The 26,428-nt window shown below is 38.3% G+C and overlaps 1 protein-coding gene across 4 annotated transcripts in view; it reads left to right on the top strand.

Annotated features, from left to right (window-relative positions):
* The window catches only part of MBD5 (methyl-CpG binding domain protein 5), a 459,774-nt gene that overhangs the window by 288,169 nt on the left and 145,177 nt on the right, over positions 1-26,428 (top strand). For all 4 annotated transcript variants that reach the window (XM_055123313.1, XM_055123194.1, XM_055123379.1 and 1 more), the window contains exon 4: positions 4,675-4,796. The gene's annotated coding sequence lies outside the window, so the exon portion shown is untranslated. The remainder of the gene's footprint in view (positions 1-4,674; positions 4,797-26,428) is intronic.

Here is a 26,428-nt window from a genome sequence, read left to right as displayed (position 1 = left end):
TAGGGGGTAGGGGTAGGGGGCGGGGGGTATAGTGGGGTTTTTGGTGGTGGAATATGGGCACTGGTGAAGGGATGGGTGTTTGAATATTGTATAACTGAGACATAAACCTGAGAACTTTGTAACTTTCCACATGGTGATTTAATAAAAAGTTAAATAAAAAAATTTAAAAAAAGTAATTGCTATGTAGAATGGCATCAAAAATAACATTTATATCAGAGGGCTCTGAGGAGGAGAGAGAATGTGGTGTGATTGTTATTTGAAGATATAGTAACCCAAGAGCTTCCCCAGCAGACCCAGGAAGCTTAACGAATTTCAAACAAACCAAAAAAAAAAAACCAAGCAGGTGCACATCTATAATTAAAATGGCGAAAACCAAAGAGTGGGAGTCCTAAAATCAGCAGAATAAAAGCAGAAAACCATACATAAAGGAATTTCTTACAGACTGTCAGCATTTTTACCACAGAAACTCTACAGGCCCTAAGGGAATGACATGATATAAACAGTGTTGAATGGAAGGTCCTAAAAGCAAAAGTGCCCTCCCCAGCTAGATTAGCACTCACATCTGAAGCAGGAGTAAAGCACAGTTTTATTAACAGTTTCACAGGTAAAGGAATTCATCAACAGTATTTTGATTCTCCAAGAAATACTTAGTGGATGAAGTAACAGCTGTATGGGACAGTGTCCATAAAAGGCAAAAAAAAAAAAGAAAGAAAAGAAAAAACTTTTTTTTAAATGTTTTTAATTTTTTAATGAATCACCATGATGTACAGTTATAGACTTACAAACTTTCGTGATTACGTTTCAGTCATAAAATGATCAAGTAGCCATCACTCCACCATTGCACATTTTCTACCACCAATATTCCCAATCCCTCCCACCGCCCCCACTCCATCCCCTCCCCCCACACCTGCCTCTGGCAGGCACATTCCCTTTTACTCTCTCTCTCTCCTTTTGGGTGTTGTGGTTTGCAATTCAGGTAATAAGTGGCCAACATGTTTGGTCTATAGTCTACTTTCTGCACGCATCTTCCATCCCAAGCAAGCCCTCCATGCATCATTCACTTACTGGTCCCTTCTCTATGTCAGCTGCCTTTTCCCCCAGCATGTGAGGCAGGCTTCCAAGCCGTAGAGCAATCCTCCTGGCCCTTATCTCTGTTATCCTTGGACGTTAGTCTCCCACTCTGTTACTTTATATTCCACAAGTGAGTGCAGTCGTTCTGTGTCTGTCCCTCTCTCTCTCTGACTCATTTCAATTAGAATGATACTCTCCATGTTGATTCACTTACATGCAAATTTCATGACTTCATCTTTTCTAACAGTTGCGTAGTATTCTGTTGTGTAGATGTACCAAAGTTTCTTTAACCAGTCATCTGTTCTTGGGCACTCTGTTATTTTTCCAGATTCTGGCTATTGTAAATAGTGCTGCAATAAACATACAAGTACAGATGTCATTTCTACTGTACTTTTTTACATCTCCAGGATATATTCCCAGAAGTGGTATTTCTGGGTCAAATTGGAGCTCAATTTCCAGTTTTTTGAGAAACATCCATATTATTTTCCAGAAAGGCTGAACCAATCGGCATTCCCAACAGCAATGAAGGAGAGTCCCCTTTTCCCCACATTCACACCAACATCAGTTGCTTTTGTTCTTTTGGATGTGTGCCAGTCTCTGTGGTATGGGATGAAATCTCATTGTTGTTTTGATCTACATCACCCTGATGATTAGTGATGAAGAGCATTTTTTCATATGTCTTTTGGCCACTCAAATTTCTTCTTTGAGAAAGTTTCTGTTCATTTCATCACCGCATTTTCTGGTAGGGTTGAACATTTTCTTCTTGTAGAGTTCAACTAGTGCCTTGTTAATTAACCCCTTATCAGAATGGTATTGGATGAATATCCTTTCCCATTCTGTAGACTGTCTTCATATTCTGGTCATTATTTATTTTGAGGTGCAGAAGCTTCTTAGTTTAAGATAGTCCCATTTATCTCTGTTTCCACTTGCTTGGTCAGTGGTGAAGAAAAAACATTTTGAAGAAGTGTAAGACCTAAAATATAAAAAGTGGGAAAGGAGCATTGTATTACTATTTTCAAGTTTACTAATTGTCTTAATTCTATTAAACTTAGAGAATTTAATTTCTTTTATTGTATATTTCAGTTCTAAAATTTGTAGTTTACTTTAAATAAATATCTCTCTTTAGAGATAAGATTTTATATATCTTTATTATTACCATATCTTCCACTTTATTATTGACTGAAGTTATAATAGATGTTTGTTATTTGCTCAGTTCAACATTTGGCTCAAATCAGAGATGGTCTAAAATGATTTGATTTTCTTTTCATGTTGTCCTAAATCTTTTTTTTGATGAATAGTTTTGGATTGGATCCCAGATATTTTATATATTCTACCTTGAGTCTCTGAATTCTGTTTTATTCCTCTGAAAAATGTTGCTTTTTGTTTATTTTCATATTTAAATGTAGAGTCATTGCAAAGTCTGTTTCTTGGTTGAATTTGAGTATCTGCTCAGTTCTTTTATCCCTCAATAGGCTGCTCAGATTCTGACCTCTGTATGTATAATTTGGGGGTCAGTAAGATATTTAGGCATAGTTTATATACAAAATGTGTTATGACTTTCCCAAAATTCTTGCTGCTTAGGACTCCAGTTACTAAGGTATTACCTTAAAGTTCCCATTCCTCAGTTCTCTTAAACTCTCTTCTGATTTTCAAAAAGCAGGGGAGATGGCAGCTTTTCCATTGACATTTATCTGTTCTAGGTGCTGAAAATGTCTTGCCTACATGACAGATACTGTAAAATGGAAGGTGACCCTGCACCACTTTCTCTTCTAAGTCCTATTTCCAAAATCTGCCAGCATTCTTAACACACTGGAAAGACTTCAGATAGTTATAGCCATTGTTTGCATTTTCTTGTTTGCATTTTATAAAGTTTATAGTTCTGAGAGAGTGCTCATTTATTTTTTTAAATTTTGCCAATGTCCAGTAATTATAACTGTGCTGGTTTCTTATCTTTTCTTTCTTATAAGAAAATCTAAATCTAAAAATCTAAAGACCCTATTTTATATTTAGTTGTAAATTCATTTACTCTTCTGTGATTAAAAAATACCTAGCCTTTTCATTTCATCTCTTAACAATTTTCAAAACTCCAGCAATTGCTAAAAAGATCTCCCTTTAATTAAGTTTTTCTGAATTTTTTTAAATTACTAGCTCTATGTTAGATATGTGTAGCAGCAATACTACGTTGGTGCAGTGCCTTCTCAAGGTATAATATAAAGGGTTACGGGAAATTCTTTATATTATAGATAAGCAAACTCCTATGACTTCAAAGAAGGTCTAATTTGGATTTTTTAATTCTTGCTTTAATTTAATCTTATTGTTTTTGTTGTTCATTGCTGGTTTTTTTGGACCACACCCAACCCAGAAGTACTCAGGACATAAAAGCAAAAAGCACATATTCCTCTGTGCTCAGGAATTACTTACGGCAGGGCTTAGTTGCTAGGATTGAATCCAGAACTGAGGTATATAGTGATACACAAAACTTAAGCCAGGATCTCCTTAATTGTAAGGCTTAAAATTTCAGAAGGAAAGGTTGAGGGGGGTGAAAAATGTATGTGGGGAAAGCACTTTAATAAGATCTTTCATAGGAGTCTGACAGGTGTGTGTGTGTATGTGTATGTGTATGTGTGTGTGTGCGCCATACGCATAGACACACATATACATTATAGTCACACTCCTGTGTTTTTCTGAGAGTTGTAACTAATCACCTACCTCTATATGGTAAAGTAGCACACTGGTACAAATGAACTTAGAAAGAAGCAGCAGAATAAAAATGAACCTTGCGTCTACAGAGGAGTCCTGCAGATTGGTTATGTGCCAGGCATCACTTGTAGCGTTGCTAAGGGACCTTTGGTGCCAGAGATCAGACTGGGATCAGGCACATGGAAGGCAAGTGGCAGACCCTTGCATCTCTGGCCAGATTTCCTGTGTTTAAGCCAGGTCTCAAAGATAAACAATTCAAAGTATTACCATTTATTTGATTTAAAATTGTCATTCTTTGGCCATCCCCTGTTCTGGGAGTTGCCTGTATGTAAATCTGAGATGTGAAATCCCTTTATTTTCTTTTATGAGTGCCTTCCACTCTTTCCCCTCTGGGGAAGCTCATGTTCATTTTCTCTCTCTCTTCCTCTTATCTCTTTCTCAGTCTCCTTCCCTTTCTTCCTCTTCCTCTAATTCTCCCTCTCCGACTTATATTCTCTTATATCAAAGTACTGTACTTCAGAATTGAAAAGTGATTCCTTGGGGCTGGAGCAATAGCACAGCAGGTAGGGCGTTTGCCTTGCACTCGGCCGACCTGGGTTGGATTCCCAGCATCCCATATGGTCGCCCGAGCACCGCCAGGAGTAATTCCTGAGTGCAGAGCCAGGAGTAACCCCTGAGCATTTCCGGGTGTGACCACCCCCCCCAAAAAAAAAGTGATTCCTTTTGCTTGTTATCATGCCTGCTTATGAAGCTACTATCCTCTGACCCCATCTGATTCTTTGTCAGACTTAGTTGTTATTTAAAATAAAAAATAGAAAAGGCATTATAAAAATAATTTTAAGTGTATTTAAATTTTAAATGTATAACGTTCCTGTATATATGTATTTGTTATATTTATTACAGAGAGAAGAGGTATTTCCTTACAGGGATTCATAAAGGTTTGGAACACCAAGAGATTCACCACCTCCATTATATTACTGGGTCCCACAACACTTGTTATGTTTTCGTCAGTTTCTCTCCAGAAGGTAGGAATTGTGTTTTATCTCCATTAATTCTTAATATAATTATAGGTTATTTTCTGTGAACTTAGTCTTCATTAAATTTGCAAAGCATTTTGTATTTATACATTAGAGAAATCTATAGTTAACTGCCAGGTACCTTTGAATAATAAGCCATACAAACATATTCAAAAATACTTGTAATAAAAATAATTATTATAAAATTAATACAATGTTCATTGCATAGAAAAATAATCAATACAGAAAAAGATAGTGATCCTAACACCTTAAAGTAGCTCAATTCAATTTTGTATATCTTTCTGAATTTATTGATATATATGTCAACATATAGATTATACAATCATACATTTTTAATTATTGTTGATAACGTGTATGAATATTATGATGGAATTTTTGATGGGCTACTCTACTTGGTTGCTAACTTTTTATAACATTTCCACATTATTAAATTCCATTTCTATTTTTAATTCCATTATTAGTATTATAAAAAATTCTTGTTGTATATGACAGATTATATTGCTACTTTCCAAGTATCGAATATCTGGTACATTTTCTGTTTTTCTCTGTGGTTAGTATAACTTTAGTGAACATTCTTTTACATGCATCTTTGTACTCATATCTAATTATTTTTAAGACAATTTTAAACAGCTTCAAAAAAAATAGTTCTGCAGAAACTTTATTTCCTCTGATGACAGTGATACATTATGTAAGGCAGCATTATCAATTATCAGTCTTACAGAATATCAAGTAGAATATCACTATCTGATAAATCAAACTTATCTAACCATAAAATCATTAACTAAAGTGATATCAAAAGAAGGGCTATTGGTAGTTGGGAAGTTGGACTTGTGTAGGAATAGATGTATGGATAATCTCAGTTTCAGCTCAGTTTTTCTATATTTCTAAAATTGCTTCAAAAAATCATGTATAAGAAAAAAAAGAGAGAAACAATTTGAAGGGAAAGACTTTTTAATGCTGTTGTAAACATTTCCTTTTGCCAGGAATGCTTGGGTATTTGGGTTGGGTCATACCTAGTGATGCTCAGGGGCTGTTCCTGTCTCTGTTTTCAGGGAGCTGGAGTCAGCTGCATGCCAAGCAAGCAAGCACCTTAACTCTGCATCATATTTTTAGCCCCCAGATTTACATTTAAAATTAAATTTAAACTTAACATTAAAACATGGTCAAAAAAAAGGCCGTCATTGTCCCACTAAACACTTGAAAATGATGACTGATGACATTTTCTTTAAGAAGGAGTTTGTGGATCAAAGGTTAAATATTTGAAAAGCTCTACCAAGTTCTACCATCAGTACGTAAGAGTGCCACTTTTTTCTGTAATTTCCCCTTTGGCATTCACTGTTTTTGCTTTTAACTAAATCTGAAACAGAAAGTGTATGACATTTAATGTTCTTTATTTGATTACTACTGAGATGAATAGCTTTTCATAATATTATTTGACCTTTATATTTCTTTTATGACTATCTCATTTATTTACCTACCATTCTGAATTTTTCTTGGAGCCTTTGATGATTTTTCTTGACTAATCAGAATCAAGAATCATACTAAGAATACTAGCTATGAATCACATGAGTTACAATTATATTTTTACCTTTTTGGTTATGTTTTGTTAAAACATGTTTTTTTGGTTTACATGCTCCATTGTGCCATTAAAGTTAGCATTTTTATGTGACTAAATCTATTGTCTTCATAAGCTTTCCTTTTAATAACTATATACATCTGACCAAGCTGTATGTTTTTTATTCAAAAGCTGTTATGGCATTTTAAAAGACTATTTATTATAGGCAATTTGAAACATTAAACACTTGACAGAGGAATAGAATAAACTCCCACTCCCATATACCAAAACTTGGTTCCTACAATTTAAAACTCAAGACTAATAATATTTAATTCATGCCTCTTGTATTATCTTGATAGGGTTTTTTGTTTGTCTTGTTTTTGGCCAGTAATGTTCACGAATTACACTGGGGCCATACGGGACGTCTGGTACCGGACCCAAGTTAACCATGTGCAAGGCAAATGCCCTACTTGCTGTCCTATTACTCCAGCCAACCTCCTATATTATCTTAAAGTAAATCTATACATTAAATTATTTTATATTTTTGATACTCGGTCGTAAGATTATTTTACCTAATCAGTATTCTTCCTCTACCATTGTTTCTCCTGAAAAATCATAGACTTCTACAACATGTTATATAAATGTCAGCAATAGCAGAGCGTGTAGGGTGTTTGCCTCGCAGGCAGCCAACCCAGGTTCAATTCCCAGCATCCCATATGGTCCCCTGAGCACTGCCAGGAGTAATTCCTGAGTTCAGAGTCAGGAGTAACCCCTGTGCATTGCCAGGTGTGACGCAAAAAGCATTAAAAAAAAAAAAAGTATGCTAGGGCTTGAGGATACAACAGGTAAGGTACTTGCTTTGCACATAGCCAACCAGAGTTCGATCCCTGGCATTCCATATGATCCCCTGAGCATTGCCAGATGTGGCAAAAAACATATATATGCAATTATATATATTCAATTATATATTATCTTATATATTTTATTAAAGTATTAAAATACATTCTGTTTTTTTAAAGGACCTATAACTTTTTAATTTTTTTTTATTTTATAAGGTAGCACTGTAGCACTGTCATCCCATTGTTCATCGATTTGCTCGAGCAGGCACCAGTAATGTCTCCATTGTGAGACTTGTTGTTACTGTTTTTGGCATATCGGGTAGCTTGCCAGGCTTTGCCGTGCAGACGGGATACTCTTATTAGCTTGTTGAGCACTCCGAGAGGGACAGAGAAATCGAACCCGGGTCGGCCGCATGCAAGGCAAACGCCCTACCTGCTGTGTTATCCTTCCGGTCCATTTTATAAAGTAGTTCACAATATTTGGTTACATTTAATATTCAGACACCAATCCCACCACCATTACACCTTCCCACCACCATATTTGGGATGTTTCCATCCCAAGCCCCAATCTCTGTCCCAAAGTAGAAACAAAATAATATAATTATATTGTTTGGTATGAAAAAATACAGAAAATGCTACAAAAAACAACCATAGAAAAAAGAGTGTGAAACCATGCACAAAAATCAGATCAAAATGGATTCATGCAAAAAAAAAAATGGATTCATGCACAAAAATCAGATCAAAATGGATTAAGGGCCTCAACATCAGACCACAAACCATAAGGTACATTGAAGACAAGGTAGGCAAAACCCTCCACGATATTGAAGATAAAGGTATCTTGAAAGGTGACACAGAACTAAGCAATCTAGTAAAAACAGAGATCAACAAATGGGACTACATTAAACTAAAAAGCTTCTGCACCGCAAAAGATACAGTGACCAGAATACAAAGACAGTCTACAGAATGGGAAAGGATATTCACCCAATACCCATTCGATAAGGGGTTGATATCAAGGGTATATAAGGCACTGGTTGAACTCTACAGGAAGCAAACATCCAACCCCATCAGAAAATGGGGCGAAGAAATGAACAGAAACTTTACCAAGGAAGAAATACAAATGGCCAAAAGGCACATGAAAAAGTGCTTATATCGCTAATCATCAGGGAGATGCAGATCAAAACAACCATGAGATGCCATCTCACACCACAGAGACTGGCACACATCCAAAAGAACAAAAGCAACCGCTGTTGGAGAAGATGTGGGGAGAAAGGGACCCTTCTACACTGCTGGTGGGTATGCTGACTGGTTCAGCCCTTCTGAAAAACAATATGGACGCTTCTCAGAAAATTAGAAATTGAGCTCCCATTTGACCCAGCATTACCACTTCTGGAAATATACCCCAAAGAAGCAAAAAAGTATAATGGAAATGACATCTGCAGTTCTATGTTCATCGCAGCACTGTTTACAATAGCCAGAATCTGGAAAAAGCCCGAGTGCCCGAGAACAGATGACTGGTTAAAGAAACACTGGTACATCTATACAGTGGAATACTATGCAGCCGTTAGAAAAACTGAAGTCATGAACTTTGCATATAAGTGGATCAACATGGAAAGTATCACGCTAAGTGAAATGAGTCAGAAAGAGAGAGACAGACATAGAAATATTGCACTCATCTGTGGAATATAAAATAACAGAATAGGAGACTAATGTCCAAGAATAGTAGAAATAAGTACCAGTAGGTTGGCTCCATGGCTTGGAAGCTGGTCTCGCATGCTGGGGAAAAAAGACTGCTCAGATAGAGAAGGGAACACTAAGTAAAATGTGGTGGGAGATCCCACCCGGGAAGTGAGATGTGCGCTGAAAGTAGACTAGAGACTGAACACAATGGCCACTCAATACCCCTACTGCAAACCACAACACCAAATTGGACAGAGAGAGAGAGATCAAAAGGGAGTACCCTGCCACAGAGGCAGGATGGGATTGGGGGGGGGAGGGATACTGGGTTTATTGGTGATGGAGAATGGGCACTGGTGGAGGGATGTGTTTGTGAACATTGTATGAGGGAAAAAGAAGTTCTAACGTGTGAATCTGTATCTGTACCCTCATGGTGATTCACTAATTAAACAATAAAATAAAAGAAAATAAAAAGAGTGTGAAGATTGTTCTATTTTGGCAGGGGCCATTAGTACCCTATAAGATATCACTAACATGTTGTTAAAGGTTGAGCCTTGTGAACTTTTGTGTATGTATATATATACATATATATAATATATGGAAGTATATAGAATATATATTTATTTCCCTCTATGATTGGTTGCCCACTATTTGAACCCCATCAGTTGTGTTATGGTAGTCTTGGAGAATGGGTAGGGTGTGTCTTTTGATGTGTCTGCAACTGAGAATGCAGCCACATGATCCAGGAATAAGGAACTGTAACTTTTTTAAGACTATAATGTAAACCTCATTTTTTCTGTCTTCAGAAAGTACTACTATTCTTGGGGCTGGAGTGATAGCACAGTGAGTGAAGTGTTTGCCTTGCATGCGGCCAACCGGGTTCGATTCCCAGCATCCCATATGGTCCCCTGAGCTCCACCAGGAGTAATTCCTGAGTGCATGAGCCAGGAGTAATCCCTGTATATCGCTGGGTGTGGCCCAAAAAGCAAAGAAAAGAAAAAAAGGAAAAAAAAAAGAAAAGAAAGTACCACTATTCTAAATTGTGAATTGTATGACTGTATTTACATGGAATTTCAAAGATGTAACAGGCTTATTGTTTTTAATCCTTAGACTATAAAATTATATATATGTGTGTTAGAGATGTTACTGGTGCCCTCTCAAGCAAATCGATGAGCAACAGGATGACAGTATACATGTGTATATACATATTTCCTTCTATGATTGATTACCTACTATTTGAACCCCATCAAAGTGGTGTGGTATTCTTGGAGAATGGGTAGGGTGTGTCTTATGATGTGTCCGTGGCCGAGAATTCGGCCGCATGGCCCAGGAATAGGGAACTATATCTATAACTTTTTTAACACCATAATGTAAACCTCATTTTTTTCTGTCTTCAGAAAATACTACTATCCTAAATTGTGAATAGTATGACTATATTTACATGGAATTTCCAAAGTGTTGTGAGTAAAACTTAGGTCTTTCCAGATGTAACAGGTTTTGTTCTTTTTAATCTTTAGAATAGACTATAAAATTGTACATGCTATATATATAATTAATTTCTAACATGTCAGTTCAGAAGACGATACCTTCTTAGGGTCTTTGTTGGTTTAGACAGTAAAAGTAAAAGCTGATCCTGTAGTGTACCAGGCAGAGCACTTTCCTTGCACGTGGTTACCCTGTGTCCAACGTCCAGAGCGACAGTACAGCAGGTAGGGCGTTTACCTTGCATAGTCCCTGGCATCCCATATGGTCCCCCAAACACCACCAGGTGTAAATTCCTGAGCGTAGAGCTAGGAGTAACCCCTGAGTATCTCTGGATGTGACCCAAAAAGAAAAAAAAAAAAGCCTGTGTTCAATCCCTTGAACCCTAGATGATCCTCTGAGCACTGCCAGAAGTGATCTCTGAGTGCAGAGCCAGGAATAAGACCTGAGGACCACTTGGATGTGCATCAAACAGTAAAAGCAGACACAAAGAAACAAAAATGATGTAGAAATTAGGAAAATAGCTCATGATCTACTAGTGGCAAGATGACTACAATGTATCATTGGCTGTGTTTCTTAGAGATGAAGAATGTAAAAACTAGGATAGTTAGAACTAGAAATAGAATCGTCAGTACATATAAAAAACACAGAAAGATATAAGATTGAATCGTACTTACAGCAAAGTAAAATCATGATTTTATAGTTGAGAACTTCAGGTTAATATTGTTAGATCATTTATCTTATGAAAGAGTAAACAAAGGAGCAAAGAATTTTATTGAAGTTTGTTCATAGTTACAAGTCATTTTTCTAGTATTTTAAGGATATTTAAGAAGTAAATAAAAATAAGAGTGAATAGGGGGAAAGAGAAGTAAAGGAAAAATTCTTAAAAGTTACCGTGTTTTGTTTTATTTATTTATTTATTTATTGCCTTGTGGGGGGGGCTTCAGGAGGGGTTTGCAGGAGAGACCTTAATAATCCCAGGCCCTTTGTAGAAACAGTGCCAGGTCGGAGAACTGTTACTAGCTCACTCTGCGGGAAACTTATCTTTACTAATGAAACTCTTCTGTGTATTTACCTTGTACCAGACAATTGTCTACATACTTTAAATTATTTGTCCCATTTATGTAATTTGTTTTTCCACCTAAAGTAGCATTACATTATAATATTTGACTCATTTAATCTTAGCAGTGTAATTTGAGTAAGGACTATTGGTATCCCCTCAATTGAGAACTGGGACCCATAGTTCTTACTTTCAATTGCTCTTTGACTGGGGTGGGAGGGGATGCAGGCAGCAGTTGGCCTACACCAGCAGTTACTCAGTAATCCCTGACAGTGCTCAGGGGTTGTATGTGGTGCAAGTGATTCCAGTACTGTCTTTTCAACCCTCAATTATTATTCTTGAGAGAGAAGCCTCAAGAGCATTACGTAATCAGTAAAAAGTGTTTCACTATCAACTAAGCAGTTAACAAAACACATTAAAAATAAATAAAATGAGAATGGAAAGTTTTATAGGGTATATGGCAAGAAATATTATGTTTACATCTTCACTTTATAAAAAAGAATCAACATGGTCTGGAGAGACAGCGCAGTGTTATGGCACGTGCATTGCTGCAACAACCCTGCGTCAGTTCCCGGCACTTTATGGTGCCCTGAGCATGCTGGACGATCATAGCCTTCAGCCTCACGAGCTCCCACCTAGATGGCCTGGGTAATCCCCAGAACCAGTCAGGGCAGCACGGCGCCCTCAGGCCCCTGCAGAGAACCTCACACCAGTTGCCCATGACTGCTGGATGGGACCCCCAGACCTCCAGAGGAATACTTGGGAGGTCCCCCAGAAAATAAATAAAAACTGGGCCAGAGAGAATGTGTAACAGGCAGGTCACTTACCATGGACGCAGATAACCGGGTTCAACCCCGACCCTCCAGGAGTGACCCTGGGCACAGAGCCAAGAGTAAACTCTGAACACTGCCGAGTGTGATCCAGCCCCCTGCCCAAAAAGGAGGATAAGTAAAAGTAAGTTAATTTACTATTTAAATGTCTAATTAAATCTAAAGTATGACTTGATTCTGGCTTATTTTCTGATTTTTCTGGAACTGTTGCATCCTCTCAATTCATTTTTGCATTTATAAAATTTGTTTTGGGTTATTAAATAAAAGATGACTTCTAAAAACTATATTACATTATGCTAAATTTACAGAACACGTCTTCATTATCACTGCTTTTTATATTTCCTTTAAAACACTTTGTGTATTTGGTTGCATGTATTATGTATTTTTTATTGAAAATGATTGTCTATAAATTACACAAGAAAGCAACAGTCCAACTAGACTGATTTGTCCTGAGATTTAGTGCTGACTGTAGTTGCTCTCTAAAGGTACAAACAGACAAAAAATGAAATTGCAAAAGAAGAAAAGATCTTGAAAAATGAATTTCAAGTTTAGTTCTAAACAGCAATCACAGTTTTAAGACTTTGAGACTTTCCAGGGGATTGTGAGTAATGTTGAGATTGTAAACCCAAGGCAAAAACCTCTGGACATGAATTCTCCTAGGTACTTACTTTTTTCTTTTGGTCCTTTGCTATGGTGTTGGAAGAAATACTAGAGGGAATCAAGCCTGAGTCCTCATTTTATCCCAAATGTTAATCTCAGAAGTCTAAAGATTAAAATAGTAAGATAAGTATTCTATAAAAGACATTTGCAGCCTAATTTACTGTTGCTTTGTTTTCTTTCTTAATACTTTGGGGATGTTCTGTTTTGTTTTGGCTTTAGTTTGGAGGGTCACACCTATGAGTGCTCAGGGATTCCTCCTGATTCTGTACTTAGGGATCACTCCTGGATGCTCAAGGGATCATATATGGTGCCATAGGAATTGGTTGTATACAAGGAAAATGCCTGAAACACTCCCTCTAGCCCTGAGGAATGCATATACATTTGCCTATTTAAGGAATTATGCTAAAAATTTGTAACTGGCAAAAATGTTAATATCGCCACTGAAAAATTATATTCAAGTACCTACTCAGGAAAAAATAAAAATATTTTATAAGGATAATTAAATTCTACCTCTCATTTTTAATATATTTTCATGGAAAATTATGTTTGAGAGAATTCCCATTTATATTCTTTGCTTTAAATGTTCTTCTTATCTGATGATCTCATGTAAAAATACAAACTGGTTCATTTGATATTATGAAAGTCCCAAAGTTTTTAATTTATAGTTAATTATATATTTTCAGTTGCCAAAATCTGTTCCTTCTATATCTATATCTGGAGGGTTCTTGTTTTGTTTCTGTTTTGGGGACACACCCGGTGCTCAGTTGCTACTCAGGGCTAATCTCCTTAACCCCTAAACTCTCTCTGACCCCTCAAATAATTGGGTTTTGGTTGTATGGCCTTATGTATAGTTCTTCGGTTTTCTGAAAACTTTGAGTGCCTTTTGTTTCCCTTGCATTGCAGTTTGTGTCTACACAATATCACAGGGTCCTGTCCCAACTCTGGTCACCCAGTTTTTCCTCTTTCACTTTGCTTAAATGAAACACATCTCTTAGCAACTTGACAGATGATAACATTTTTTAATTTTCACATATTTGAGAGTTCTTTATTTTCTCTAAAGGAGTTTCCGAGTTCTGACCTCACAAGTTCCAAGTAGGCCAGAGGGCTGAGGGTAGGATGCTCGCCTTGCACACAGGCAACCTGGGTTCAATCCATCCCGTCTCCAGCATTCCATGTACTGGTCCCCTCAGCACCACCAGGAGTGATCCTTAAGCACAGAGCCAAGAGGATGCTCTGAACACTGCTGGATGTGGCCTAGAAAGCCAAAGAAAAAAGAATTTTTATTTTTAATTTTTAAGAAAGAAACGATGTTCCCAGCCTGGGAGCAAGGGCTGGCAGGATAAAAGGTGAGGCTGGGGCTTCGAAGGAGCTGAGGCTCAGGATAAGAGAGGGAAAAAATGTGAAAGGATACCACATTTTACACTTTTGACTGCCCGTTCTGTATGACACAGTAAGAATGGCAGGCATGCTGCTTCCACTGGTTCTCTCTGTAACAGTCTGACCAGTCATTGTTGTAAGTTATGGAAGAGCACCATGTGCTAGCAGCATCAATCTGAATTCTCCTTTGTGTGGGATTCTAAATTGCTGTGACCTTCTATTTGCTGGGGTTTGGGTTTGGTTTGGGGGACCACATGTGAAGAGCTCAGGGCTTTTTTTTAGCTCTGTGCTCAGGGATTATTCATGGTGGTACTCTGGGGACCATATCAGGGATCAAACCCTGGTCCACTGTGTGCAAGGGAAATGCGCCCCCACCCCAAAGTTGGGCTCTGATCTCAAAGTTGGGCTACACCATCCCCCAGAATTCAGAAACACCAGACTGAGTTCATCCTCTGCCGACTTTTAGGATCTTGTCTTAGTTTTTTATTTGCTTGTGGGCTTCTTTGTTGCATGGGGTTTGTGGGGCTTGGTGGGAGGAGTTGCATTTTTGTTTTTATTGGGTGTTTTTGTTTGGAGGTGGGTTTTGTTTTTTTGTTTTTGTATTTTTTAATTCCTAGTGATCTATCTGAGTATAAACTGTTCTCTACTCATGTTCAGTTCACCGAGAAATCCCTTCTGAGGAGCTAGAAATGTATCTAATATTTCTTTAGGTACTCTCTCACTTTCTTTTCATTTTCTTTTCTTTTTTTCTTTGTATTCTTTTCTCCTGCACCCTCTCTCTACTGTGTTGGAAAGCAGGAGCTGTACAGTGTCTTACCTTTTCTGTGATAACTTTGTTCCTTTTTAAATCTGTTCCTAACAGTGATCTCAGTTTTTTAAACCAAGATTTAAAAAATTAAACATCATAGGATATGTAAAAATGTAAGATTATGTTTTTATTCTCTAGGAGTCTTTCATAGGCTCTTAGATTTGGGTTTTATCCTGATTTGTTTTTAGCAGAAGAGAGGATAGTCTTTATAAAGAGAAAACAAATTTTGGAGCCAGGATGATGGAATTTTAATCCCTATCTCCCATACTTAGTAACGCTGTGACCTTGAGCAATTTTTTAACTCTCTCCCTCTCGGTCCCAGTTTGAAATGGAGATATACTAATAGTATATGTTTTCAGCAATTTGAGAACCAAAAGCGGCAGCCAACATAAAACAAGACAATGTATGGAATATAGATGTCTTTTATGTATTTTCTATTATCAGGTTAATGATAATCACCATCATTATTATTATATGACTTTATCTGCTGACTACCTCTAAGGATGTTCAATGGAGCTTACTCCCTCCACCCCTAAATTACCTCCAGTTCAACTTTTTTTTTTATATTCACTTGTTTTTGTTTCTCTTCTTTATGTAGGAAATTTGTTCAAAGTATCTGGTTGCCTTTGGTTATATGTTCATATTTAACTGCAAAGCAATAAACAGTGGATTGTGAGTTTTCCATACCAAAGCAGCCTTCTCCAATCTCAGGTGGTCGGGCTTGGGAACTGGCCATCATAGTAAACTCCTTGTTATATACCAGAACTATTCTTTGCTCTAGAATTGACTCCTCCAAAAGGGAACCCTTCCGTTCCCTTAGGAATGGCTTCCTTCAGTGAATGTGGTTGCCAGCTATCCTCAATCTCATTTTCAGCCCATCTCTTACTCCAGCTCTCACTGTTGCTTCTTCCATGACCTCATGAAGCTTTTAACTTTTCTGTGGTTCCACCGATCATCAGCTTTTGCTACTCCATGAAGACTTGCTAGTTCCATCTCTGCATTTTCAGCTCACATCAAGTTTTTGAAATCTCTCCTTTGTTGTTGGCCTATGCCTCATCCATTATCTTTTAAAAAAAAACTTTTGTTACCATATAGAACCTCTTAAGCAAAGTGGAAACATTTATTCTCAACCTGCCATGTTTAACTACAAGTCATTAAATGTTTATAAAAAGAAAAATGAAAAGATTAAGTGGCACTTTACAACTATCACTCTATGGAGGGTTTGAATTGTAGCAAATTAGGTTTCCCTGAATGTAATTATTCTCATAATACTTATATCCAAAATGTAGGTAGTAAAACTATTTAAGTAATGACAAAAATAATATTTTTCTAGTATACATAAAGTGATGGCTATTTAACAGAAAACAGTCATCTAGAAGCAAGTTATATAACATTGAAAACAGTATATTGCTATAACACGGAACTATATTGTTAAATATGGTTGCATAAATATATTTATGTGTATTGTAAAATATATTTATGTAAAATATCATCTCCTGTGTTAAAATAAAAGTGACTTTCTTCCAGAATAATCTACATCCTAACAGTGTTTTTCCATCTATTACTTGATAGCACTGAATGTGCAGTTTTTGCACAGCAGTAACAAAAACAGTCTCCAAACAATCTTTGACTAATAGTTTGTAGTCTCTTATTTGCAGTTGGTTGGCAGCAGTGAGAATCAAAATATGATTTCATAGGGTAACAATGACTAAAATGAAATTTAATATGTAGCCTTTATTTTGTTTCTCTTCTTACTTTGAATCTATTTTAAATCATCTTTTGAAAAAGTCTCATAGCTAGAGTATATTCCCTAAATTAAATCCCATAACTGTACTTGTATGAAAATTTCAGTTCTGTTGAAAAAAAAAAATTTTGTTTTATGGTAACGGCTGCCAACTAATGGACTGCTACATGGAAAACAAGAATAGTTCCTTATAGTCTTTAACTGCTGCTTTATGTATTTGATATTTGCAAGCTTTAGTTCTATTAAAGAAATACAGTAACAACAAGTCTCACAATGGAGATGTTACTGGTGCCCGCTCAAGCAAATCAATGAGCAACGGGATGACAGTGATATTGAGGCTGGAGAGCTGGTGCAATGGGTGCTTGCCTTGCCCAAGACAACCCTAGTTTGATCTCTGGCATCACATTTGGTGCCCTGAGCCCTCCCTCCCCTCCACCAACACAGAACTGATCCTTGAGCACAGAGTAGGAGGAAGTCCTGAGTACAGCCAGGGATAACCCTCCTCCCCCCACAGAAAGAACTGTGTATTGGCTATAGCCCATTCTATGCAGTCAGATATTTATAATACTAACAACCTCCTTACCAAAATGCAATCTCTATAGGTGTACTCACTTAAATGTGGTTTTTCAGTGTTTCCCATCTTTATTACTGGGCAGACATATATGTGACTTCCCCTTAGTTCTGATTGGTTAAGAAAAATTGGTTAAGAAGAATATTTTTATTTTTATTTCTATTTTTAGAAACTATACATATACAAAGATTTTAGTAGCAGATTATTAAAAAAAGTGATACAGAATTTTATTACAGTTTATTGTTGTCTCATTTTGCTGAGAACATTTATTTCCTGTTCTTCACATAATCACTTTGGGTGGGACTATGAGGAGAGACCTATAACCTAATAAATACAGCAGATTTCAGGAAAAATAATAGAAATGCAGGCAGAACAATTCCAGGTTCCAGATGGATACTTGAAACTATCTGTTTATGGCTAAATGAAATTTTAAGACCTCATTGTATTTTTTATAATTAAAAAATGTCAGTCCTCTATATCTCTTTCAAATAAATTGAAAGATTATAAATTCAGTTAGGTTATTATCATACCTAAACTATAAGTAGAATTGATAGTTTCTGATTTTTTTTAACTGCTATAGGATTATTTTTCTAGATTGCAATTTTTTACTAACAGTATATTTATTTTTAGTATATTCTTTGATGTATTTTAACTGTTTACACTCTCTCACTCTCTCACACACACACAGACACACACATACACACACATGTTTGAGAGTATTAAAAATAAAAGGCATTTTGTTAAGCCAATGGCATCCCTAAGAGATTTGATTCAATTTCTATAATAGGTGAGAAGCTCAATCTGGGGCCATATTTTTCAGTTTTATAACAATATAGGCACTGTTATTTTTTAAAACCATGTTATACTGGGTTTATTTTTAAATAATTTGAATGCTGCTGCAATTTCTTGGTATCTCCACAGAAATCTTTCTGCCTTTTTTTCCACTGTCCATAGTTTTCAAAGTGTCCATGTAACCTAGATATTAAAAATCGAGTTAGAATGTGCTGTACTGCTAATATTTATTGTGAAACCTCAGAAAATTCTGGCCCTTTGTACTAGAATTACAGGGTGCACAATTTAATATTTTGGATATCTCAAAGGAGCTATTATCTAAAATACCCAAAACTATTAAAATTAAAGCAATACTTTATGTTTATTTTTTAATGCACAATACTTAAATTTTAGATCATGTTAGATAAAATTCACTATGAATTTTCCCTACTATTTACCTTACATTTAGAATTAGAGTTATTACTAATTTTGAAATCTAACCCCTTGCAAAAGTTGTAACTAGACCACTACTGTTTCCTAATTTGGATTTAAGATAATTTAGTTTTATCATCTGATGTAGTGGTATAACACATTTCTTTCAAAGAGTCAAGTTTTGCACTCAGGAAGACATGTTTTCTTTTTCCTTTATACTTCTATGTATATGTTAAAGACAAAAACAAAAAAGAAACTGGAAAATAAATTACCAAATGAGGTAGAGCCATCTGCACAAATGACTATTAAGTAGAGAATCAGATACGCACTGAAAGAATCTGATTATTTTCTCTTTATTCCTTGCAAAAATAAATAATAATACTCCAACAAAAGAAATAATAGATTACATCACAGTTCTTAGCTAAAAAAAAATTAAAGCACAGATGTGCTAAGGATAAGCTCTGTTTGTCCTCTTAATGATAGAAAGATTATCCTGCCAAACTAATACAGTGGTTTCTTTACATAGCCAGAGAGAATGACAAAGTACCAGAACCGATGACTGCAATCTTTTTTTTTAATTTTACTGATTCACCGTGAGATATCGTTACAAGATTTCATGTATGAGTTGCAATCACACAATGATCAAACACCCATCCTTCCACCAGTGCACATTCCCCACCACAATCTTTACTGAGAACTCTAAGGCCATAGCTGGAAACTGAGTGCCTAAAATCAAATCTGAAGTGCAAAGAGAGACAGAAATAAGTGAGAACTACAGCTAGCTCTGTGAAGCAGAAACTAAGCAGGATAAGAGGCAGTAGACAGGACCAGTGAGATAGCACGGGGGCTAAGGCAATTGCCTTCCATCCCGCTGGTCCCAGTTCAAGTCTTCAGCACAGCCTGTGGTGCTCCAAGCACTGCCCAGGGTTCACTTCTGAGCACAGAGCCAGGAATAGCCCTAAGCAGTGCAGGGTGGTACATCAAACCCCCTGTCTTCCACCTGGAAGGATGGAGGGCCATCCCAGATGCAATCACGAATCACAAATCACAAAATCCCGTTAATCGTCGATTTCTCAAGCGGTCTCAGTAACCTCTCCATTCGTCCTTTCCCTGAGATCTTAGAAGTCTCTCTCGACTCGGCCCTCCCAAAGATGTCACACTGGAGGCTCATTCAAGGTCAGGGGAATGAGATCCAGCTTGTTACTGGATTTAGCATATGAATACAGCATGGGAAGCTTGCAAGGCTGTCCCATGTGGGCAGGAAACTCTCAGAAGCTTGCCAGTTTCTCCCAGAGGGAGAAGTAGGCTACAAGATATCTGGGAGCTTGCTTTTAAGTCTCTGGATGTTGGCCATTGATAGGATTACACACACCTGGGTTCCTCTGCTGGTACCTTCATGCATGAGGCCTGTCCAATCATGTGGAGAGGGGCCTCGAGCATGGCTGTAGCTAGGTTCTGGTGGTCTTCGGCCGCCGGGAGCTCTGCTCAGGGTAGGGAGGGAAGCTGGAGCCCATCCCCTCTGAGGGCCCTAGGGAAGACAGCCAAGCATGCGGACAAGAGACTCTCTGCCCCCAATCAGGGTTCGATTCCGAAGAGGGAGCCTGAGAAACAGCTACCACATCCAAGGAAGGCAGCAGGCTCGCAAATTACCCACTTCTAACCACAGGGAATCAGGGTTCGATTCCCTGATTCAATATGCAATATAACAAATAAAAATAAATGAATACAAAGGACTACCCAGAGCCAGAACCATAAAGAGAAAGGACAGGACAGTGAGTATTAGTACCTTTCAGCAGGGTAGGCAGGGCAGATTTTTATGACCGAAATGTTACTACAATTGAGCTGAACTGTAAAGCTAGCTCCGAGTTAGTTATTCTCCAGCTCCTTGATGAATTTGCACTTTGCTTTTTCACAAATCAGTATTTTCACAAATTTTCCAAGCTGGTATTTTTTTAGATATTCTTGTCTTCTAAATGCTATATTTTAAGGTAGAGGGGGAAAAGTTATTTTGTCAAGTAAATTTGGGCAACTAGGATATATACATACACCCCCCACATATTTACACACACGTGAATGTGTGTGTGTGTGTGTGTGTGTGTGTGTGTGTGTGTGTGTGTGTGTGTGTGTGTATTCTCCAAAGTTTCCTCTCGTGAAAATATACAATTCTATCATGTAAGAGTTCCCGGGTTGTCTGGGCAGTAGCTCCCGGGCCTGGAGGGTATACCTCCTATACTGACGCCCAGAGTGCAGTCCCTGGCAACAAGTCCCACCCAGAATCTTCAAGTCTAGCACTGCTAGACTGAACAGCACCGTGTCACTGGGCTTTAGCACTGCCGTTGGACTGCTCTGCAAGGCCAAGTCCCACTGGGAATAGTCCCTGGAACAGTCAGAAGTGTTCAGAGAGCCCTATATTAAAAGCTTCCTAGTAGTCTCAGAGAAAAGGAAACTGTAAACCCTAAATTGCTCAAACTTATTTGGCATCAAACACTATAGTATATCATAACAAATCTTAGCCTTAGGAACTCCACAGCTTTAGAAATGAAGTCGCCTGTTTCATTAGTGTTTCAGTATGGAAAGCAGGTGGAAAGCAATTTTTGTGCTGGGAAGGAGGGCATGGAGTCAGGATGGGCCACACCTGGGGGTGCTCAGGGGCTTCTCCTGGCACATTACTTAAGGATCACTCCTGGCAATACCCCAGGAATCATAGGCAATACTGGGTATTAAACCAGCATCCACTGCATGCAAGGTATGGGCCTTCACCCCTGCACTCTCTCAGGGCCTGCAGAGTCATTTTTAAAAGGGAGGGTATTTGATGAATGAATGAATGAATGAATGAATGAATGAATGAATGAATGAATGAATGAATGAATGCCCAGTGTTTGCTAAGAGGAACTCTTGCATCTTGCACAAGACCCATAATTTTATTTTGGAGTGGGGAAGATGGGGAGTAGTTGGAGGCAGTGCTTAGGGGTGCTCAGGGACTGTTGTTTCTAACAGAATGCAGTGCACTGCAGGAGATAGAAGCCAGGGCTTCTGCATGCAGCGCATGGGCTGCAATCTGTTGAACTATCTCCCTGTCCCAGTGTTTATTCAAGAAGGACATTATTTACACTATCATTAGACAAATTACTAATTACCATAGCTACTTTGTTTTTCTTAAGGTTCCATAGTGTGTTAGATTATAGCGTCTTGAGTCTGCAACACAGGATTGCTAATCCTATATTTTGGATGGTAGTCACTTAAAAAGAGCATCAAAGTAATGTTTCACAGTCACTCTGTCCTACTTTTAGTAATTTTTGATAAAGACCCCAATTGGAAAGGTGCAAAGGTGACCTTGTGTTAATAGAGGAAGTTGTAACACAGAAATGCCAGTAGCCAGGAGACTTAAGGTTTTTTATTGTGGATCTACTATAAACTATCTGTGACCACTATAAAAAATACTCTGAAAAAATGAGATTATAATTTCTGAGCTAGATATTACAAAAGAACTTTTTTAAAAAATTCTAACCTCTGTGCTCTGATTTGGAAATTATGAACTAGGTAAAATTAATGAAGTTTTTTTTAATATCCCAAATTAATATGCACTGAAATTTTTTCAAACAAAGGCCATAGTACTGAAAATTCTGCGTGATTCTCTAACTATAACATGTATAATAAGTGATCTGACAATAGGATTGGGTAAATAAATTACTAGGCATATTATAAATGTCCTTGGAATTCTGAAGTGTTATATTGAATAATTCTAAATAGTAGGTATTGTCTGCCTAAAAGGAAAAAATCAGAATACACATTTATAATCAAAGACGTCCACTGCCTCTTTGTGCGGGATAGTGTTATCTTTAAAAGTGGATTAAGTCACCTCCAAATTCTGAAATGCTAACAGCCCAGTAGGATCACAGCAAATTAGATGGGAAAGTAGTGTAGAAACCCAATAAGCTCATTAAACAAAAACATTAACACAGAAGGCTGAAATAGCAACACACACCTCAGTAAATCCTCAGACAATGACTTTAATAACACCATTGTGAAATTAACAGTTCTCACAAATTTTCTTTTACTGAACTATTTTTCTTTTTTTTTTTCTTTTTGGGTCACACCCGGCGATGCACAGAGGTTGCTCCTGGCTCTGTACTCAGGAATTACCCCTGGCGGTGCTCAGGGGACCATATGGGATGCTGGGAATCGAACCCGGGTTGGCCGCATGCAAGGCAAACGCCCTACCCGCTGTGCTATTGCTCCAGCCCCTACTGAACTATTTTTCAGTAATTCTGTTTATCATTTTGTTGCAACAAAGCAGTATTAAATGAACTATTGGGTTGGGGGAGGAAGGCGCAGTTCCAACAGCAGGTCAAATCTACCCACAGAGCATGTGTATCAGCAGCCTGATGATGCCTTTAGGCTTCCTGGTACCCCCAAAATTGCCACTGTGCCTCTGGCCGGATCCCAGCAACTTGGGACCAAGTTTCCTGAGAAATTAAATGGTGAAAAATTAGGTTTGTGGGAGCCATTCCCACAAACCATCTCCAACTCAACTACATAAGCTCATTCATCAACCCTGCTTCAGAGACCCATAAATAAATTCTCAAAGAGATCAAAAGCCACATTTAATCTTGGACCCGCACAAGGCTGAACAGAGCAGAGTAAATCAGAGGGGTGGGTCACCTGGTGCCCACCCAAGCAGAGTCCCTGGCAGCCACCTGCTTCCACAATCAAAAATTGCTGCCATCCCACCAGCCAGACTCCAGCATCTCAGGACAGACCTCACCAAGGTATAATCTGCTGAAAATTCAGGCATACAGGTTTTGTGCCTGAAATCTTCAGACTTTCTCGGGTTTAGGATGGGCTACCTTCCCCCACCTCCCTGTACTTCCACAAGTCTTGGCAGTCACATCCACACCCAAAGCTGCCACCCAGTTAAAAAGCTACTCTAGCCTTACCTTCCCGATAAAGATACTGAATGCCCTAAATAAACACAGTGACCTCTTAGTACCTGTATTGAAAACCATAATGCATAAAAGGAGAGAGAGAGAGAAGAAGAAAAGTGCCTGCCATAGAGGCATGCCAGGGATGGGAGATGGGGACCTGGGGGATGGTGGGAGGGAAACAGGGGACATTGGTGGTAGGAAATGTAAACTGGTAGAGAAATGGCTGTTGGATGTATGACTGAAACCCAATCATGAACAGCTTTGTAATAATGAATATTCAATTAAAAATTTTTTAAAAAAACTAAGCTGTGCTTGCTAAGGGGGCCCTCTTGAGAAGGGGGAAGGGAAGGGAACTGGTGACAGTGGTGGAGGAAAGTCAACTGGTGGTAAGATTGAATGACCAAAACAACTGTATTATGAACAACTTTGTAAACCATGGTGTTTAAATAAAGTTAGAAAAAGGTGTTTTAGGTCAGAAGTGAGCAATATTACAGTGCGTAGGGCACTTGTCTTGCATATGACTGACTCAGGTTCAATCCCTGGTATCACATATGGTTCCCCAAGCACTGCTAGGAGTGCTTCCTGCATGCAGAGCCAGGAGTAACCCCTGAGCATTGCTGGATATGGCCCAAAAACCCCAAAATTTTTTAAATTAAAAGAGAAAAAAATAAAGAACTAAAAAAAAGAAAAAGGAAGATACTTTTTTTCCCAACTAGGAACAGTGATATTTTTTAACCCTATTTTAGTAATCATCAGTGTTGTGCCATAACTCTAACCGTATTTATAAATTCATCATAATCATCATCATCATCATCATCATCATCATCATCATCCCGTTGATCATCGAATTTCTCAAGCGGTCTCAGTAACCTCTCTATTCGTCCTATCCCTGAGATTTTAGAAGCCTCTCTCTACTCAGCCTTCACAACGATGCCGCATTGGAGGCTTTTTCAGGGTCAGGGGAATAGATCCAGCTTGTTACTGGCTTTGGCATATGAATACACCATAGGAAGTTTGTGAGGCTCTCCCATGTGGGCAGGAAACTCTCAGTAGCTTGCCAGTTTCTCCCAGAGGGAGAAGTAGGTTATAAGATATTGCTTCTGGGAGCTTGCTTTTAAGTCTCTTGGTGTTGGCTGTTGATGGGATTACACACACCTGGGTTCCTCTGCCAGTACCTTCATGCATGGGCTTATCCTAACATGTGGAGACGGGTCTTGAGCATGGCTGTGGCTAGGTCCCGGAGTTCTTCGGCCGCCAGGAGCTCTGCTGAAGGGGGGGAGCTGGAGCCCATCCCCTCCGAGGGGCCCCGAGGAAGACAGCCAGGCCCGTGGGCAAGAGACTTTCTTAATTAATGATAATTATAATAAATTACTAATAATATTAATGTATAAATTAATAATAATTTATACATTAATATTATTTAATTTTTATGGTGATATTATTTAATTTAACATTATATTTGCTTGCTATGAACTATAACAAAAATAATGAAATCCTATTTTATTTCTTTGGCGATTGAAATGTGCAATTATTTTTTTTTTAATTTTATTTGTAAAGTAAAATTTAAAAGGTGGAGTTGTGGCCACGCAGTTCTCAGGAGTTGGTTTATATGGAGTTGAATATGGAGTTTAGCCATATTCCAAGCAAGAGCCTTAACCCATGCACTATCCCTGTGGCCCAGTCAATAAATGCTTTTTAGAAGATATTAGGCTTGGGTGATTTTGTGAGCCTGCTGGTTTATTTTGTCCTTTTATGTGATGCCAAGGATAGAACCCAGGGCCTTGTTCCTGAAAGCATGTTCTGTCCGGGCCTCAGACAGCTCAGTGGCTTTGTGGCTCACCTGCCTGCCTGCCTGCCTTCCAGGCAAGAGGCCTCGGGCTATACATCCTGAAGACAATACCAGCAGCACTGCTGTTTGAGCACCTGGTCCTGCACCCAAGGATGTGTGACTCCTGCTTCATGGGAAAGGCAAGGAGAAGTATTTTTTTTAAGTACGTACTTTATTGTGAGTTATATACCGGGCTGTAGCTCTGTTTTTCATTATTCATTTCCTTGCAGAAAGCATCAAGGAAGGAGTTGGTTTAAAGAGACTCTCTAGCCAGACAATGAATGTTAAAATAAATAAGGATGATAATAAGTCATATCGCATTGAATGAAATAATAATGCATATCAGTCAATACCAATAGGACTGAACAGATAAATGAAGGAGATAAGATTTTCTGTAAATTAGAATGCCAACTGATTAAAGGGATGATGCAGTTAGTAAATCATCAATGAATGCTAAAATGAGTGAACATTAAGCATCGTTTGAAATGGTTTCAAAATATTTCCCCACAAACTAGTTATTGATTATAAAAGTGTCAGGGTCCTGGCCCTTCGACCCCGACAAACTGGAGTATGATCCCCCAAGCCACCAGACCTACTCCCTATGGGAGAGGGAATGGGAGGGGGAGAAGCCTCTGCCCAGCCCCTCTGCGCACCTTGGCCACCCCACCACCCCCAAGAAAGATCCACACAGAGGGGGGAGAATTGGAGGTCAGGGAACTCTCATTTTATTAGCTCCCACAGGAGATACTTATACACGATTTCAGAGCAGCTTGGATATTGTGGACACCTGGTTATCATACCCTTTACAGATGTTAGCTAATGATTTATGTTTCCCGCTTCTCAAGGCCGGGTACGTTGGCTCAGACAAGTGGACTTTCAGGTTTCATCCCATTATCTCCTCAACCAGGGAGCCTTTCTGGTGGAGTGCTGCCACAGGGCCTTAGGCCCCTGTGAAGAGAGCCTGCTCCTGCTTCTAAGGGCAGGAGATTTGGCCAGGGTCTCAGGCTGGCTGCTGAGACCCCAACATAAAAAAAGCCTGGTAATCTAACAGTTGAAAGGTGGAC

The sequence above is a fragment of the Sorex araneus genome, chromosome 1 (assembly GCF_027595985.1).
Source record: "Sorex araneus isolate mSorAra2 chromosome 1, mSorAra2.pri, whole genome shotgun sequence".
In the NCBI taxonomy this organism is placed as follows: Eukaryota; Metazoa; Chordata; class Mammalia; order Eulipotyphla; family Soricidae; genus Sorex; species Sorex araneus.
This window is presented reverse-complemented; position numbering and strand designations above follow the sequence as displayed.